Here is a 15,911-nt window from a genome sequence, read left to right as displayed (position 1 = left end):
AGGTATGAGTCAAGTTATAAAAGTATTAGGCATGAGCAAACTAGATGAGAGAGTATGAAACCCTGAATTCAAACCCCAATACCAGTACACACACACACACACACACACACACACACACACACACACACACGCACGCATATCAAGCTCATGTCTACAGTTTTAGCTACTCAAGAGGCTAAAGTCTAATGACTTTACAGTACAAAAACAGTCCGGGTAGCAATGCCATGAGATTGTTTCTCCAATGAACCAGCAAAAAGGCCAGCCTGGATGCCGAGTGCGGTGGCTCACACCTGTAATCCTAGCTACTCAGGAAGCTGAGAGCTGAGGATCAAGGTTCAAAGCCAGCCCCGGCACAATATGACCTGAGACTCTTATCTCCAATTAACCTCTAGAAAACAGGAAGTGTGGCTTGGCTCAAGGGTAGGGTGGTAGCCTTGAGCTGAAGAGCTCAGGGACAGAACCCAGGCGGAGTTTAAGCTCCATGACCCACAAAAAAGAAAAAAAAGGCCAGTCTTGAGCTAGATACATGTAATCCTATCCAATTAGGAGTGTGAGATCTGAGGATCACTGTTCAAAGCCAGCCCAGGCAAGAAAGTCAGCTCAACCATAAGTTGAGCTGTGGATCAAAGTGGCAGAGTGCTGGCCTTGAGCTGAAGAGCTCAGGGACAGCACTCAGGTCCTGAGCTCAAGCCCCATGACCATCATAATAAACAAAGTATGGCTGGAGACATGGCTCAAGACGTAGTGCACTGGCCATGAGAAAAAAAAAAAGATGAATGAGAGCAGAATAACTCAAGTTCAAGCCATGCTTCCAAAAGAATAACCTTTTAAATCTTGTTCTCTCTTTTAAAGGTTTTCCAGTGATTCTTCCAAATTCACAAAAGTGAATTCCAAAAGTCATATTATTACCCACCACTCCCTGAATGATTCTGGCTTCTACCTGTCTTGGTTGATCAACATAATCCCTGCTGATTGTCTAATATTTTGATTTTACTATACTTCTCCAACCACATTATGTACCATTCTGCTTGTGCCTGCCACCAGCCAATTTGTCTCTCCCATTCTTCAAACATTTTAGACTTATATGTATCTTTAGAACTTTGCACTTGTCACTCTCTGCTTAGCTGTTGTTCTTCCAGGTTTCTATTTGACTGCTTCCTTTCCATGAATAATTCTCAGCATATCAACTTCTCAGAGAGACTTTGCTAGTGCCAGCAAATTCTAGGTAGATGGGCAATGTGTGTTTGTATGGTTACATGAAGGCATGAAATGTAGATTGTGAAAAGAGTGAAAGGAAATCTGGTTGTTGTGAGCTAGATAGTCAATGAAGGAATGAGGAAAGAGAAGGAAAAGCCAGAGGTCATTGAGAGCCACCATTTCATTTCCCCTGATGAAAGAATAAAGTGTTGCAGAAAGTTGGTAATAGCTGGGGAATTCACACAAGCTTCTCCAGGAGAGTCGGAGAGTCAAGTACCTAAAAATCACACTGCTCAGAATATACCAAGGATTAAATCTTAATTACATTATATCAAAGATCTCACTTTGATCTCATCCCAGAACCTTCAGTTTTCTGAGTTAGGGAAAGGCAGGAGGGTCCAGCAATCACCTTCTTCTGCAAAATCCAAAGAGTTAAGAAATACAAGCAGAGTTTCTGGGCCTATAATCCTACCTACTTAGGAGGCTGAGGTCAGATGGTTGCAGCTCAAAGCCAGCCCTGGTACAAAAGTCCATGAGATTCTTATTTCCAATTAGCCACCAGAAAACTAGAAATGGCTTAAGTGGCAGAGTGCTAGCCTTGAGCTAAAGAACTCAGGGACAGTGACCAGGTCCAGAGTTCAAGCCCCGTGAATGATGAAAGATAGAAAAAAAGACAGGAAGGAAGGAAAGGAAAGGAAAGGAAAGGAAAGGAAAGGAAAGGAAAGGAAAGGAAAGGAAAGGAAAGGAAAGGAAAGGAAAGGAAAGGAAAGCAGAGGATCAAATCCAGCCGGACACATCACAGAACATTACAGATCTGCTGTGGTCTGGAACCAATCCAAGCTTTTACCATGTCCTTCTTTTTTTTTTTAACATGGATGCAATTCTCTGTTTGATGTTATGAAACTCAAAGTTACTATTTTAACATTTGTGACCAAAGATAATTGGCAACTTTGCATCTCTTCAGTAAATGACTTTCTTCTTAAACCATGTCTGATTGAGACATTGTTTAGGTCATGGTGTCTCAAACTGTGGGTCATGAACCATTAATTTGTTGTGAAATCAATTTAGATGGTTTGCAACCAGCATAGATTTTTAAACAAAAATAGAATAGAGTAGACAAGAATAGAAAATATCAAAGCATTTTTACACAGAGTAAGAGTATTACTTCAGGGAGCATATGTTTCAGTTATGTATAAAGTGTAGATAGAGTATGCATACATCTGTGGATAATGAGATACAATGTAAAATGTAGGGTCACAGCCAAAATAGTAGAAGCTATTGCTCTTGGTTTCTCTTGGCTTTCAAACAAGCTATGCAAAAATGTTATGAATAATGTATAAAATACATATTCTAAAATAACTGCAAAATTCATGTAGAATTCATTCATATCAATGTAGTACTGCCAAAGATAATAACCATCAAAAGTGGAACACAACAGGTGTGGAGATCCAGAAAATCATATTTTAAAGCTGGAATACTGACATTCCCCGAAACCACAAGTTAAGAGAACTAGGTGCTTATTTCTTCTCTTTTCCTTTCGGGAATGATGGCTTTATGAAGCTTCCCTTCCCCCTTATTCAAAGAAAGTCCTGGATTCATTCTCTTCTGAGAAACACTCTATGAAAAGTCTCATTTTGGGTCTACTAAAGGCTTCAAAAAAACAATCTAAACTTCAAAGTCTAACTCACCTTTCTTCAAATCTCAGCTCCATCACTTGCCCAGGAAAAGAAACCCCTGATTTCCTCCATTAGAAACTGAAGATTGTAACCAGGCATTGGTGGTTTACACCTGTGATCCTAGCTACTCAGGAGGCTGAGATATGAAGCTCACAGCTCAAAGCCAGCCTAGGCAGACAAATTCAAGGGCTCCCCATCTCCATTTAGCCAGCAAAAAGCCAGGAGATGGGAATGACTCAAGGGGTTAAGCATCAACCTTGCACAACAACAACCAAAAAAAAGCAAGAGCTCAAATCCTGGAGTTGAATCCCTAGTACCAGCATGAGAAAAGGAAGGAAGGAAAGGAGGGAGGGAGGGGAAAAGAGAGAAAGCTAAAAGGGAAAGAAGGAAGGAAGGAAGCTATAAAGAGAGAGGGAGAGATAGAGAAAGAGGGAGAGAGAGGAAGGGAGAAAGGAAAGGAGAGGAAGGGAGGGGAAATGGGTACAAGAGAGGGAGAAAATGAGGTTTGTAATATATTTATCACAAGGAAATGGTCAGAATTTGAGAAAAGGTGGTGAAGTTGTTGCAGAGGACAGGAACTCCATATAAGATGGCCCTAATTCTATCCTGTTCTGCCTGTCCTTTATGTCCACATTGATCCCTGTTCATCTGTACCCCCATACTATTCCTGACATCCCACTCCTTTCCATCCTTTGCCCTTTCTCACCTGTGCTAGCCAGTAGGATCTCTGGTTACTAAAAGTCTGGTCTCTTCCTCATCCCAGAATCAAGACTTCCTGGTTCTCCACCCTCTTTCTTTTCCCATTGTATTCCCTAGTTCCCTTCTATTTGTTAAGTCAACCAAACACCCAGTCCCCAGACTTATGGCTTCCCAGGTCCAAGTATAAACTCAAGTCAGCCCTATCTATGTCTGCCACCAGCCTGCCATCGCCAGGGCTTCCTTCAGCCTGTAATGGCTCTGTCAGAATGTAGGACCACATGTGCTCTGTGCTCTGTATGGCCCCTGGGAAATGGAAGGAACTGCTAGGAAAAAATTGCAACTACATTAATTATGAAACACAGCACAGAGCTTTCTTTTTTTTCCAGTAGTGGATCTTGAACTCAGGGCCTGGACACTGTCCCTGAGCAATTTTTCTCAAGGCTAGCCCTCTACTACTTGAGCCACAGCACCACTTCCAGCTTTTTTTCTATGTATGTGGTAACAAGGAATTGAACCTGGATCTTGGTGAGTGCTAGGCAAGCACTCTACTACTAGGCCAAACTCCCAGCCCACAGAACTTGATTTTTTATCATATCATTTTCATCAAAACAGCAAGGAGAAATGCCATGCAGTTAATTCACATAACTAAGGGTGAAGGGCACAGTCACTGTGTAAACTATGCATGTCTGCACCGGACCACGCAGATATTTTAAACCTTCTCTGTACTTTCATCCCAAACTCATCCCTGACTCCACCAATTTGTGACATTCATCTCTGGGAGAAAAGTCCCAGGAACCAAGGGGACCAGTAAACTTGAGCCCTTGCCTCCCAAATCTTCTGATCGCTTTCTGATTCTTCCTGAACCCTCTTCCCAACTCCCACACATCAAGTCCCAGTACTGTCACAGAATAACACTGCGCAGACATCCCCTACTTGAGATCGACCTGGTCACTGAAGTTTCTCAATGATATTCTACAGATAGGCAGCTAATCTGATTGTGCCTACAGCCGAACCTGCTGACTTTCGAGAATCTCATTGTGCTCTTTTGCCCTGCTGGGTGTGGGATCCCGCAGCCAGAATTTAGATCCTCTCAGTTCAGCTCTTTTCTGTCCATCTTGTGTTTTTCTTTGGTGTACCACAGCCCATATTCACTGCTTTCCTTCTCACTTAATAACATCCGCTAGCTCCAACGTCAAGATCACACTTTAAGTTCCATAAAGGACAAGAGACCTGAACTACTGACCATCTTTGTGCATGGCCTGAACCCTTAGATTAGCAAACTTACTCTGTCTAGAGAGGGACAACAGGGAATGGAGGAAGCGAGATGGATGAGGGGCAGAGAAGAAAGCAGTCAGGATAAAACCACTCAGGGACAAGTAGCCAGAGAAGTACTTTTGGCTCCCCCATTGGTAATTACTTCACTTGTAGGAAAGTACATTAAAAAAAAATAAGATGACGCAAAGTTGCATGAGAATAGAAGTGAGGAAAGATTCGTTCACTAGAGATGCTGAGTTCAGAAGATTAAATTTGGTTTCCACCAGGAGCGACCCAGCCAGCCAGTCAAAATTAGTGCTGCATCCTAACTCACCTCCCCAGTCTGCCTATCTGTGGGAAGACACCCCATCTCACTGGAGTCACACTAGCTGAAATGGCTCAGTGAGAGCCTGGGGATGTCACAGCACAGGGCGTAGATGCTAGGAAAGAAGAGCCACAGGCTGGGATTAACCACAATGGCCAGACTTGAGACCTGGGCTGAGAGATTACTGAATAAACAGTCCACAACACTGAGCACAAACTAGTTCAACCTCACAACCAGGCCTTTCTGCAGCTCTGATGCAGAGGATCTCTTCCCAGGTGCTGATAAGGAGAGATAAGAAGACCTATGAGATAGCAAAGGAGTAAAGAGGCATCCACAGCTACAGAGCTCCAGGGTGAACACAAAGCTCAGTGGTGGGCCAGCACAGTCATGGGAGGAGCTAAAACTAACCATACTACAATGCCCATCCATCGATCACTGATCCAATTTTTGCCCAGCAGGGCCACAAAAAGGAAGTCACTCAGAAATTACTATTCAGATAGTCAAGACATTTTCCTTATAATCCCTGGGGTCCAATACCATACCCACTGGAGATGTGGGTCTTTGCCTTCTATGGCCTCAGATTTCCCAATCCCATCTAAAGAGTTGTAGATTGGGCCAGGAGTGTGGCCTAGTAGGAGAGTGCTGGCCTAGCATGCCCTAAATCCTGAGTTCTATTCCTTTGTACCACATATACAGAAAAAAAACATAAGTGATGTTGTGGCTCAAGTGATAAAGCACTAGCTTTGAAAAAGCTCAAGGACAGTGCCCAGGCCCTGAGTTTAAGCTCTGGGCTGGCAAAAGAAGAAGAAGAAGAAGAAGAAGAAGAAGAAGAAGAAGAAGAAGAAGAAGGAGGAGGAGGAGGAGGAGGAGGAGGAGGAGGAGGAGGAGGAGGAGGAGGAGGAGGAGGAGGAGGAGAAGGAGAAGAAGAAGAAGAAGAAGAAGAAGAAGAAGAAGAAGAAGAAGAAGAAGAAGAAGAAGAAGAAGAAGAAGAAGAAGAAGAAGAGTTGTAGATTGTCCCAGTCTTGACCTTCAATGTTCAGGCACTCCCAATACAAGGCTCTTGATTGACCTCTACTGCTCACATCACAATAGAACAAGGCAGAGCCAAGTGTGGCTGGCACTTGGGAGGTTGAAATAGAAGGATCAGGAGTCCACGTCCCTCCTGGAATGCACAGAATATTCTAGGCAACCCAAACTACACAGTGAGTCCTTATCTCCAACAAGCAAAGTGCTCAGTCCACTGAATTTAATGGAGAGACCAAACAGGTGACATTCAGTGGTTGCTTTTTTTTTCCTGAACAATAATATTGAGTATTCATTAAATAAATAGACAATTGCTCTCAAATCCACCATCACTACAAGGGGTTAGAAGTGATCAAATAAATTAGGTCAACTTCACTGTTTTGTCCCTGGAAAAGACTTAGCAGAAAGGAGAAAATGAATATTCCAACCATGTGTAAATGCCAAACATTTGTTTGGTGCTATTCTGTGCGCTCTCTCACACCCCAGCACTCTTGCTGATGGATGGTGTGTGTGTGGGGGGGACAGGAACTCCCCTCACAGGGGTCAGTCTCCATCCAAATATCCATTGTTACCCTAAATGTCTCCTTACAGTGAAAAAGACAAATGACCCTCAGCCCTTACCCACAGATGACATCAGCTGGTTACCACCAAAGGGCAAGTGGAGGTGACAGGGATTGTAATCAGGAAAAATACGTGCCAGCAAGGACAATTCCTCTAGATTCACGTCCCCTGTGGTATGTGGCTGTGGAGAGGAAGGAGCTATATCAACCTTCTGGTGGCAGAGGTTCAGGCTGGTAGATATACGTTGTAGCTGCTCATGAAACTAAGCCTGGCCCATGCTCTTGATACAGATTCTGGATGAAGTTGGTAGATTGGCAGGATGCACAGGTACCTTGATGCATCATTCTAACCTAAACAACTAGATGTGTATACTCATGTGTGTGTCACACACACACACACACACACACACACACACACACACACACACACACACAGAGTCCCTAATAGCTGTGCAATGAAAGGAGACCCCAAATGCAAGAAGATACCTGGCTACTAGAGGCAGAACCACCACCGCCGTCCTGTGCTGGGTGGGTTTGATCACCCCATGGTTATGGGATGTAGAGGTTCAAGCCACACCATCTGTTCATAGGCAGAGACGAGAAGAGGGAAGTGAGAGCTCCAAGTGACCTGAGAATAGCTTGCTTCCCAGGCCCACGTCTGGGAACTTTCTCTTTCCAAATATGAAGGAAATAAAAATAGGTAGACAGGAAGGCCAAACTATGTTTGCAAAAGCCCAAGTCTGGTTTTGAAATGCCTGCTCCCACCGTTTCAAAGCTAAGAATAATGGAAGAAGTCAGGAATTCTGGCGTGCTCCCAGGGTGTGAGTGCACTTGGATCTGAGAGCCCATGGCTGTCCATGCCTACACCAAACCCGCTGGAGCTAGTCAGAAGTGTCAGAAGCCTTTGGAGAAATGAATGAGCTGCTGATTAAGAAACGCAGCTGTTGACATGCAGGAATTGCCCCATAAAACATTTCAAGGTGTCAGCGATGGAAGCGTGCACTTCGTGGCCATTCACCAGACAGAGCAGAGCTGTCCGTACACTGCCAAGCACCCTAGATGCCCAGGCCTGGGGTAGGCAGCTTCCATCCAGCTGGGCCTGAGGACCAGACCACCAGGAAACTCAAGAAACAGTGAGAAAAAACGTGAGTCCTGTCTGGCTTATCATCCCCAGCAAACTGCCTTACTCATGCATGTTTCCCTCTGATGCCTTGTTCTGGGTTGAATTATGTCGCCCAGAATTCACAGGCTGAAGTCCTCAATATCTCAGAATGTAACAGTATTTCAAGGCAGCGTTTTTAAAGAGGCAGTGAAGGTAAAAGGAGGTTGTATGTGTGAACTCTAATCCAATGTGTCGGGTGTGCTTGTAAGGAGAGATTCGGACACAGATACACTCAGAACAAAGGCTGTGTAAGGACAGGGGAAAAAGAGAGCCACCAATGTGCCAAGACCTCAGGAGGAGCCAGCTCTGCCAGCACCCTACTCTCAGAACTCTGTGAGATAATTCATTTTTGTTGTTTAAGCCACCCACCTGTGGCATTTTGTAATGGCAGCCCCAGGAGACCAGTATAGACCGTCTTGGCTACCCTATGGACTTGGGCACAATGGACACAGGCTTCATGTGTAGGATATCCCAAGAGGTCATGTGACCATGTGTGGCATCACATGTCTGAAGCATGATCTCTCAAAACAGGAATCCAACTGGGTCTCCGGAGCTCAAGATGCAGGGTAAAGTGCCAGATCCTAAGAGGAGCCCCTTGCACCCTTCCTTTCCTATAACCCAATATCTCTCAGTTTTCCTCTTCTATAGGGATATGGTCAATTTCTGACAAGGGTGTATTTGTAAAGAAATAGCTGAAAGGAGATTTTGATATCCAGATTTAGCATCCACAGCTGGTTTCTCCCTTCAACTGATAACAGAGGTGTAAGTTTAGGGAAGCTGATTTTCCCTCTAATTGTCAAGCTGCCTCAAAATGAAAACATATGTACCCATATGGCAGAAAGTTCCAGAACCAAGGCATCTAGGCAGAGGCTAGAAGATGGGCTATGGGGTTTCATGATGTATCTGTTCCTATGCAACATGGTTAATATGTACTCATTACCCTCACCACCACCCCTCATATGCACTTCTGGACAGAAGCTGGCCCAAATTGCTTGTGAGTAGGATGCTAAAACGATGTCCCTGATGCCAGGCTTCATAGAAAGGAGTTGGGTTGGGCTGTTCTCAAAGACCCATCTAGTCCTGATTGTCGATGGCTTTTGAGTATCTATGAAGTACTGCATTCTGGTATCATGCTTCGAGAACATTCCCTTATGCTGAGTTCAGGCTATCCACAGTGGTTCTCCACTGAGCTCAACTTCTCTTTGTACAAGCACAGCAGTCTGCCTAACTAGAGCAGAGGAAACTGCCCAGTATTGGCCTTGGCCAATTCAAAGCCCCCTTAGGGCTGAACTCAAAGTCTGTTGTGTTTCTTCTCACTTTCTCAGATCCAGGGAGAAAAGTGAAGAGCAGTTCAGAATCATCCTCAGCTATCCCAGCAGAGGAAGGATAAGCAGATCTGCCATTAGGACCCTGCCAGGTTGCTGATGACAAAGGCCAGGCTGATGGCTTGAAAGCCTGCAGCTCTCTATCCCTAGCTGGACTCAATTGGGCCCCCTTGTAAGGCCAGCTCAGTCAGAGATAGAGCTGAGAAAGAAGGGAAGAGATGGGGGAAGGGAAGGGAGGGAAAGGAGAGGGGAAAGATAAAGGGGATGAGGAGGGGAAGCAGAGGAGAAGGGGAAGAGGAGGGAGAACCACTGGCCAGAGGCACATAGACTCAGTCTTGCTTGGCTATGAAGGGGCAGCTTCTCTCATTCTAACCTAGGCCCTGGTGCTGGGAACTGTACTTAGCCCTTGATCCAAACTCTTAAATTACTTATAAGCCTGGGGCCCTTGTCTTCTCTAATGTTTTCCCCCATAGGGAAAAGCCCTAGGTCTGGGTTACATCTTTTAGCCAGAGGAACTTCACAGAAGGGCTGGGCTGTAACTTCTGGGAGAAAGCAGATCCTGCCAAGGTTAATTACAGGCTACTCTTCGGTGTTCCTAAAGCCCTTGAGATCATTCTTCTTCACAAAATGGTTATATTAATTGTACAAACTAGTGGGTTTATACACAATTTCACATATGTGCTTTCTGTTTTTCTATCATACTCACCTGCCTACCACCTTCCATGGCACCCCCTTCCCCCCCCACACACACAGTCCATCTTCCACTTTCATGTCAGTGTTTGCTTTAATCTAGATTACACACATGAGAGAAAACATGTGATATTTGACTGAGTCTGGCTTATTTCGCTTTACATGATCAAAAAGACATCATGTTAAGTGAAATATGCCAGACTCTGGAAGATAATTCTTTTGGCATTGTTTGAAAATGATCTGTTTAGTTGCTGCTGTGGACTGGATAGTGCCCAGTCCGCAGAGATCCACATGTGGGAGGCTTGAGCTGTGACATGGCAGGGTGGAGGTGGTGGAAGCCTCCAAAGGTGGGAATGAAGGAGAGGTAATTAGGTCATGGGGAGGGCGGAGCACCAACCTAGGAAGAGCTTAGTACTGTCTCACAGAGTAAGTTAGTCCTGGACAGCAGGGGTTGTTAGAATAGGAGGCATTCTCTGTGCTTGGCTATTTCTCTTCCTTCTCTTCTAGCTGGTAACACAGCTGAAGGAGTGTTTACCAAAAGCCAATCAGGTGAGAAGAAAGAGCTCAGGAACATCACCCACGCCCACAATCAAAGCCCCTCCTCAAATCAAAAAACAACAACAACAACAACAAAACCGGAATGTATAAGAAGCTGTTTGGGGGGCTATGATTTTCAGGGTCTTCTCCTGGCTTCTGGCTCCCTCTTTTAGCAGGCTGAAAGGCAGAGGCACATGGGGACCCACCCTGGGGCCTCAGCGTATATCCTCCACAGATCACTTTGTCTCTGGGCCTCAGCCTTCTGGAGGCTTCTCATCCACAAGACTGCCATGCCTTGGGGAGCATCCACAGTAGCCATGTCCCTGAAGGCTCAGTGTTCCCCCGAAGGGGAGAGTTTGGAAAACGGCAACTGTTTTGCCACTAAGTGCCTGATTCCTTGAGCCTCTGCTGCAATCCAAGAAAACCAGAGGAAAGTGCCTTCTTCTCAGCCCAAGGGGTCAGCTTGGGCAAGCCCTGGTCCCTTGTGCCAGGAAAGATTCTCAGGCAAAAAATGGCCTTTGCAGCATGTATATCCAACAAAGGTTATTTCCAAATATGCACCTCATAAATGAACTGTCCAAGGACATCTAATTGAAGCCACTTAGGTCTGTGGCCTTTTCTGCCCAAGGCTAGGTACATGTGTGTTGATCTCGCAGAGGCTCATGGACCATCACCAGGTCATTTGTCTGGGCTCTACCGTCCTGAGCCACAGAAGGGGTCACAGCAGGCATTGTTTGGCCTCGCCTATTTCCATCACTAAAGATCTGGGCCCTGTGAACTGTTACTTTCTGGACACAGAAGGACTCTAAGTTAGAGTTGGCAGCCATTGTCAGACCAGTGCACCTGCCCTCACCCTTTGAGCCTGGACAGTTGCCCAGGCCACCACAGGGCCACCAGGAAGCTAGCCTTCTCCAGGGTAGACAGATGGGATATTTACTCACAGAGAAAGACCAGGACTCTCGAACTAATCCCTTCTCCCTGCCACATTGGAGAATCCTCATCATGTGGTTAGGCCAGCAAGACTCACCGCCTGTCTGTATCTTCATCTGGTGAGAGTCTACCTGGATACCTCATAACTTGAAAGCAGATCCATCCCTAAAGACTGGTTCAATTGCTATTGCACTGGCTGTCTCCTCTGGTCTTATTACCTTAAACTGAGAGCTGAGAGCTCAGAGCAGACAAACAAGAAGATATAATAAGTGGTCTCCATTGGATCAGCAATAGTAAGGTTGATAGATGATTGTAGCTAACACTTTGTGGTACTCATTATTTTCCAGAAACTAAGGTAAGCATTTGCTCCAGACTGATTTACTGATTTTTCCTTATCAAACTATGAAAGCATTGCTATCACTGAGACAGGGACCAGTTGAGAGGCTCACCTAAGGTCACAGAGTACGCAAGTTGGTACCCAGACAGCAGACACCAATGCAAACTGATAGTGCATGGGTGATAATGAGATAATGGGAGTAAAGCTAAAGGGAAGAGGAGCAGGAATAATGGGGGGCCTCAGACCACAACTCAGAATTACAACTTCAATTCTCTCTTGACAATAGCAGATCTGAGGGGCTCCAACCTGGCTCACATCAGGTCTGACCCCAGAACCCACTCTCTCTTCCCTACTAAGTTCACTGATAAATTTGTAGATAATCATATCTCTGAAACTTCTCTGCAAAACTTATTGGCTCAACCCCATGGGGTATAAAGAGCAACCTTCTGCCAAAGGAAGTCCAAAGTTGATAGGAGACTCCCAGCTGACAACATGGAGTGTAGATGAACTGAATACAATCTCTTCAGAAAAGTGACATTCTAGAGACAATCAGTATTCAGACAAGTACAGAAGAGTAAGAGCAATATATAATAAGAAATCACCCAGCCTTATTTGTTTATTTGAAATAGGAAAGGGAAAGGGGGAAAACAAGCTGAGGGGAGGGGGTGAGGGAGGGAAATGGAGACAAAAACATGAGAAAGGATATCAATGTGTGTGAAGTAATGTACCTTCTATGTAGCAAATATAACTGTAACCCTTCTATTAATTACAATTTTTTTAAAGAAAAAAAATCACCTAGCCCAGTCTTTGCCATTAGGGAAGGCCTTTACAAGGAGAAGGGAGTTTCCCTGAGGGCACCTTTGAGATCAGGCAGGCATTGGCTAGATAGAAAGGAGCAGGTGGATTCTTCTCAGCAAGTAATGGTGGCAGTGGAGAGAAAAGGAAAGACACAAGGGAGGTTGCACTTCTGAAGGTTGGGGTCAGCAAAGACCCAGATATCTGACCACATGGCTGAAGCTACAGCTCTTCTGGAAGACTGCATACAGAGGTGGCAGCCAGATGCTTAGCAGTCCTGCCTGCCTGGCTAAGGCTAAGGCATTTGTCCTGACAGTAATGGAAGGAAACAAAATCAAGCTAAATCCTAAGAGGTACATGCTAACTAACATGCTGAGAGGGACTGTGAGGACCAGGTCACTGGGGAAGGCTTAGAGGCCCTGAAGAGACTTGAATGATCATCAGCCATAAGAGTTGATAAAGACATGAATTTCCCACAGCTATCGTCTTCCAAGCTCGACTTGAACTCGATTGATATGGACATTGAGAACTGGGGCTGGTATCTTTACCATCCACCATGGAAGGGAAGTTACCAAGCCATGCTGAGTCTTTCTAACTGCATCAACCCTATTGTTAGGTGAAGCAGCCTGCCATTTGCTTAATGCCCACTTTGCCTCCCCTGGCTACCTCTGCTCCCAGGGCTGCCTCCTTGTATATCAAGTTTAGGGCTTAAATTGCCCTGACTGAAGCTTACCTAAAAGTTATGGAGAGTCAAGATTCCCCTGAGGTCTTTACATCAACCATCCTATTGGTTATTATTATTTTTAAAAATGCATTCCATGTTTTACAGCATAAAATACCAATCACAAGTTATAATCATTATGATAATTATTGTCATCTCTTAGCGTTGCAGAAGTGAAGGAGGCTCCACTAGCTGGCTTTCCTGAGTCTCTCTCACATAGTTGCAGTCAGACAGAGCAAATCAAAGATCCTCATTCATATATCTGATCATAGATACCATGATCAAAAGACTGACATATGGCTGCTTTACAGGGCCCAGGCTTCCCCACAATGAATGTCATAAAAGACAGAAGGTTCAAGACTGAATCAGTCTTTCTGTGACCTAGCCTTGAAAAGCTATGCATTGCTTCACCATACTCTTCGGCCTGAAGCACTTACAAAGGTTCCCTCAGGTTCAAGGGTAAAGGACACAGGACAAAGATTCTTCTTCACAATGGACTGCTACAGTGGTCATGTTATACAAACAGTACATGAGCTGGGAGATATTGTTACAACGTCTATGAAGACTAGACTTTCCCAGTCAACCTGCAACACCTGTCACATGCTCTCTCTTTCCCCTCCAATTCCCAAGTCCTCACCCCAGCTTTGCATGTTTTATTTAAATAATACTCAGAAGCCAGTGAGGCTCCACAGAGGGTGTCTTTAATCATGGAATCCCAATATAGAGACTGGGAAAAAAGGTGACATGTCATTGTCTCTCTAGGTACACCACTTACCTGGTAGGCCAGAGGACTGGGTAAGACACTCCTGGTCATTACGGAGAGCCAACAGAATTGTAGTAATTTCTCTGCAGTCTTCTCTCCATGTACACAATGGCCCTGAAAACCTAGAAGACTACATTTACTGTATTCTTAGGAATTTTCTCCCTCTCATTGTAAGCTAGCAATACTTGAGCCCTGGCCAGGGGTAAATGGGAAGAAAGACAGATCTTTCATGATGGGGAGATGGGAGGTCACATCTTCACTGGTGTGCTCTCTGCTCCACATGGTCACATGAGATCTCATAACCACATCCCTCCCGGCACAGCTACAGAGGTAGATCAGATGAAGGTAAATGGCCCACACACGGTACCAATGTTATCGTCTCTATATAAGCCAGGACACAGATCTCTTTGGAACCCTTGTTGTTCAAGGCTGTCAGTAGCCATTTCTCCAGTGCAAGGACAGAGCTGTCTTAAGAGTCAATGCCAGCAATAGCACAGATCAGAGCCAAGGGCTTCAGTGAGCAGAGCCCCAATGATGTCATTTTAGCCAGGCCTTTTCCCCAGAACTTTAATCCAATAATAAATCCTCTACTTAACATAGTTTGGGCTGGTTTGCATAGGAAAGTATCTTAATACAATCACATTTTCCTCCTTAAGTTCTTTGAATCTAAAGTCTAGCTTTCAGTGGGCCTTACCAGCTTTATGCCCTTCAAGAAGAAAGCAGATGAGTCTGAGATACATAGGTCCATGTTCTAGTCCTGCAGCATGCCCCTGTGGAAGAGATGTTGTCTTTTTCCTGGGTCCATCCAAACCCTGGAGCAGATGGGAAGTAACCACAGATCCCACAGTAACCATCTCTACTCAGACTCAATCCTGCCCCACCTTTCTAACTCCTGCCACCTCTGACAAATGCACTGAACCCTCCCAAGTGTGTACAAGCTGTAGAGGAAAGTGTTAGAATGCTCTCTCAGAGGACTGCATACTTAGCACAAACCTGAACATGGCCCATGAGTCTTTTAGGCCTCTAATTGTCAGTTCCACTATTACTTGGAAGCTCTGGGTGTCTAGAAGGTGACAGAGCCCTGGGTGTCAGCAGGAAACAGTTGAGTTCCCCTCTTGTTTATCCAGACTAGATCAACCTTAACCTGTAGGGTCTCCTCCTCCAAGATTGTATATGAGAGCGATTAGCGACACAACCTCAGCCCACATGTACACTCCAGACCTGTGTGGAACCCAGGGCCAGAGGTAACAGGAAAGAGGGAAAAGAGCAGGCGAGAGGGAGGGAAAGGGAAAGGAGGAAGAGAAAGAGGAGAGGAAAGGAAGGAAGTAGAGAGGGAAGGGAGGAGAGAGATGAAGAGATGGAAAGAGGGAAAAGGGAAGAAAAGGCAAGAGGGAAGGAGAGGGGAAAGAAGGGAGAGAGGGAGGGAGGGAGGGAGAGAGGGAGAGAGATCAAAGGTGCAGGTCGCAATGAAAAACCTGTAAGTCTGCTGTCTCTAAAGCAACCAATTGAGAGAGATGTGCCATCTGATGCCCATCAGATAACATAGCTCTTCCGTTCTTCATTTTTAATCCATAACACTCTGCCTAAGAAGCAAGACCCAGAAGAGAATGACGTTTTCATCCTTCTTTCAGTGTCTGTGCTGTCACTCATTTTCCTGGTTGCTTCAGAGGGCAGCTGGGATTCATGCTAGCCTCACATGCCAACATAGAGCTATAGCTCCATTCTTGCTTATACTACTTAGGCAAGTAATGAGGCATTTGGATTCATTAGCCACCATTACTAACAAAGGCACTTATGGCTCTACTCACAACAGGGCCAAATACTGGGCCGGGCAGGCATCAACATCTGAGCTGCCAACTCACAAGCCTATGTCATATGTCACACAAGGCCTATGCATGTTTGTTCCAGTAAGATCTT

This window comes from Megascapheus bottae, chromosome 7 (assembly GCF_031878675.1).
Source record: "Megascapheus bottae isolate mThoBot1 chromosome 7, mThoBot2.hap1, whole genome shotgun sequence".
In the NCBI taxonomy this organism is placed as follows: domain Eukaryota; kingdom Metazoa; phylum Chordata; class Mammalia; order Rodentia; family Geomyidae; genus Megascapheus; species Megascapheus bottae.
This window is presented reverse-complemented; position numbering follows the sequence as displayed.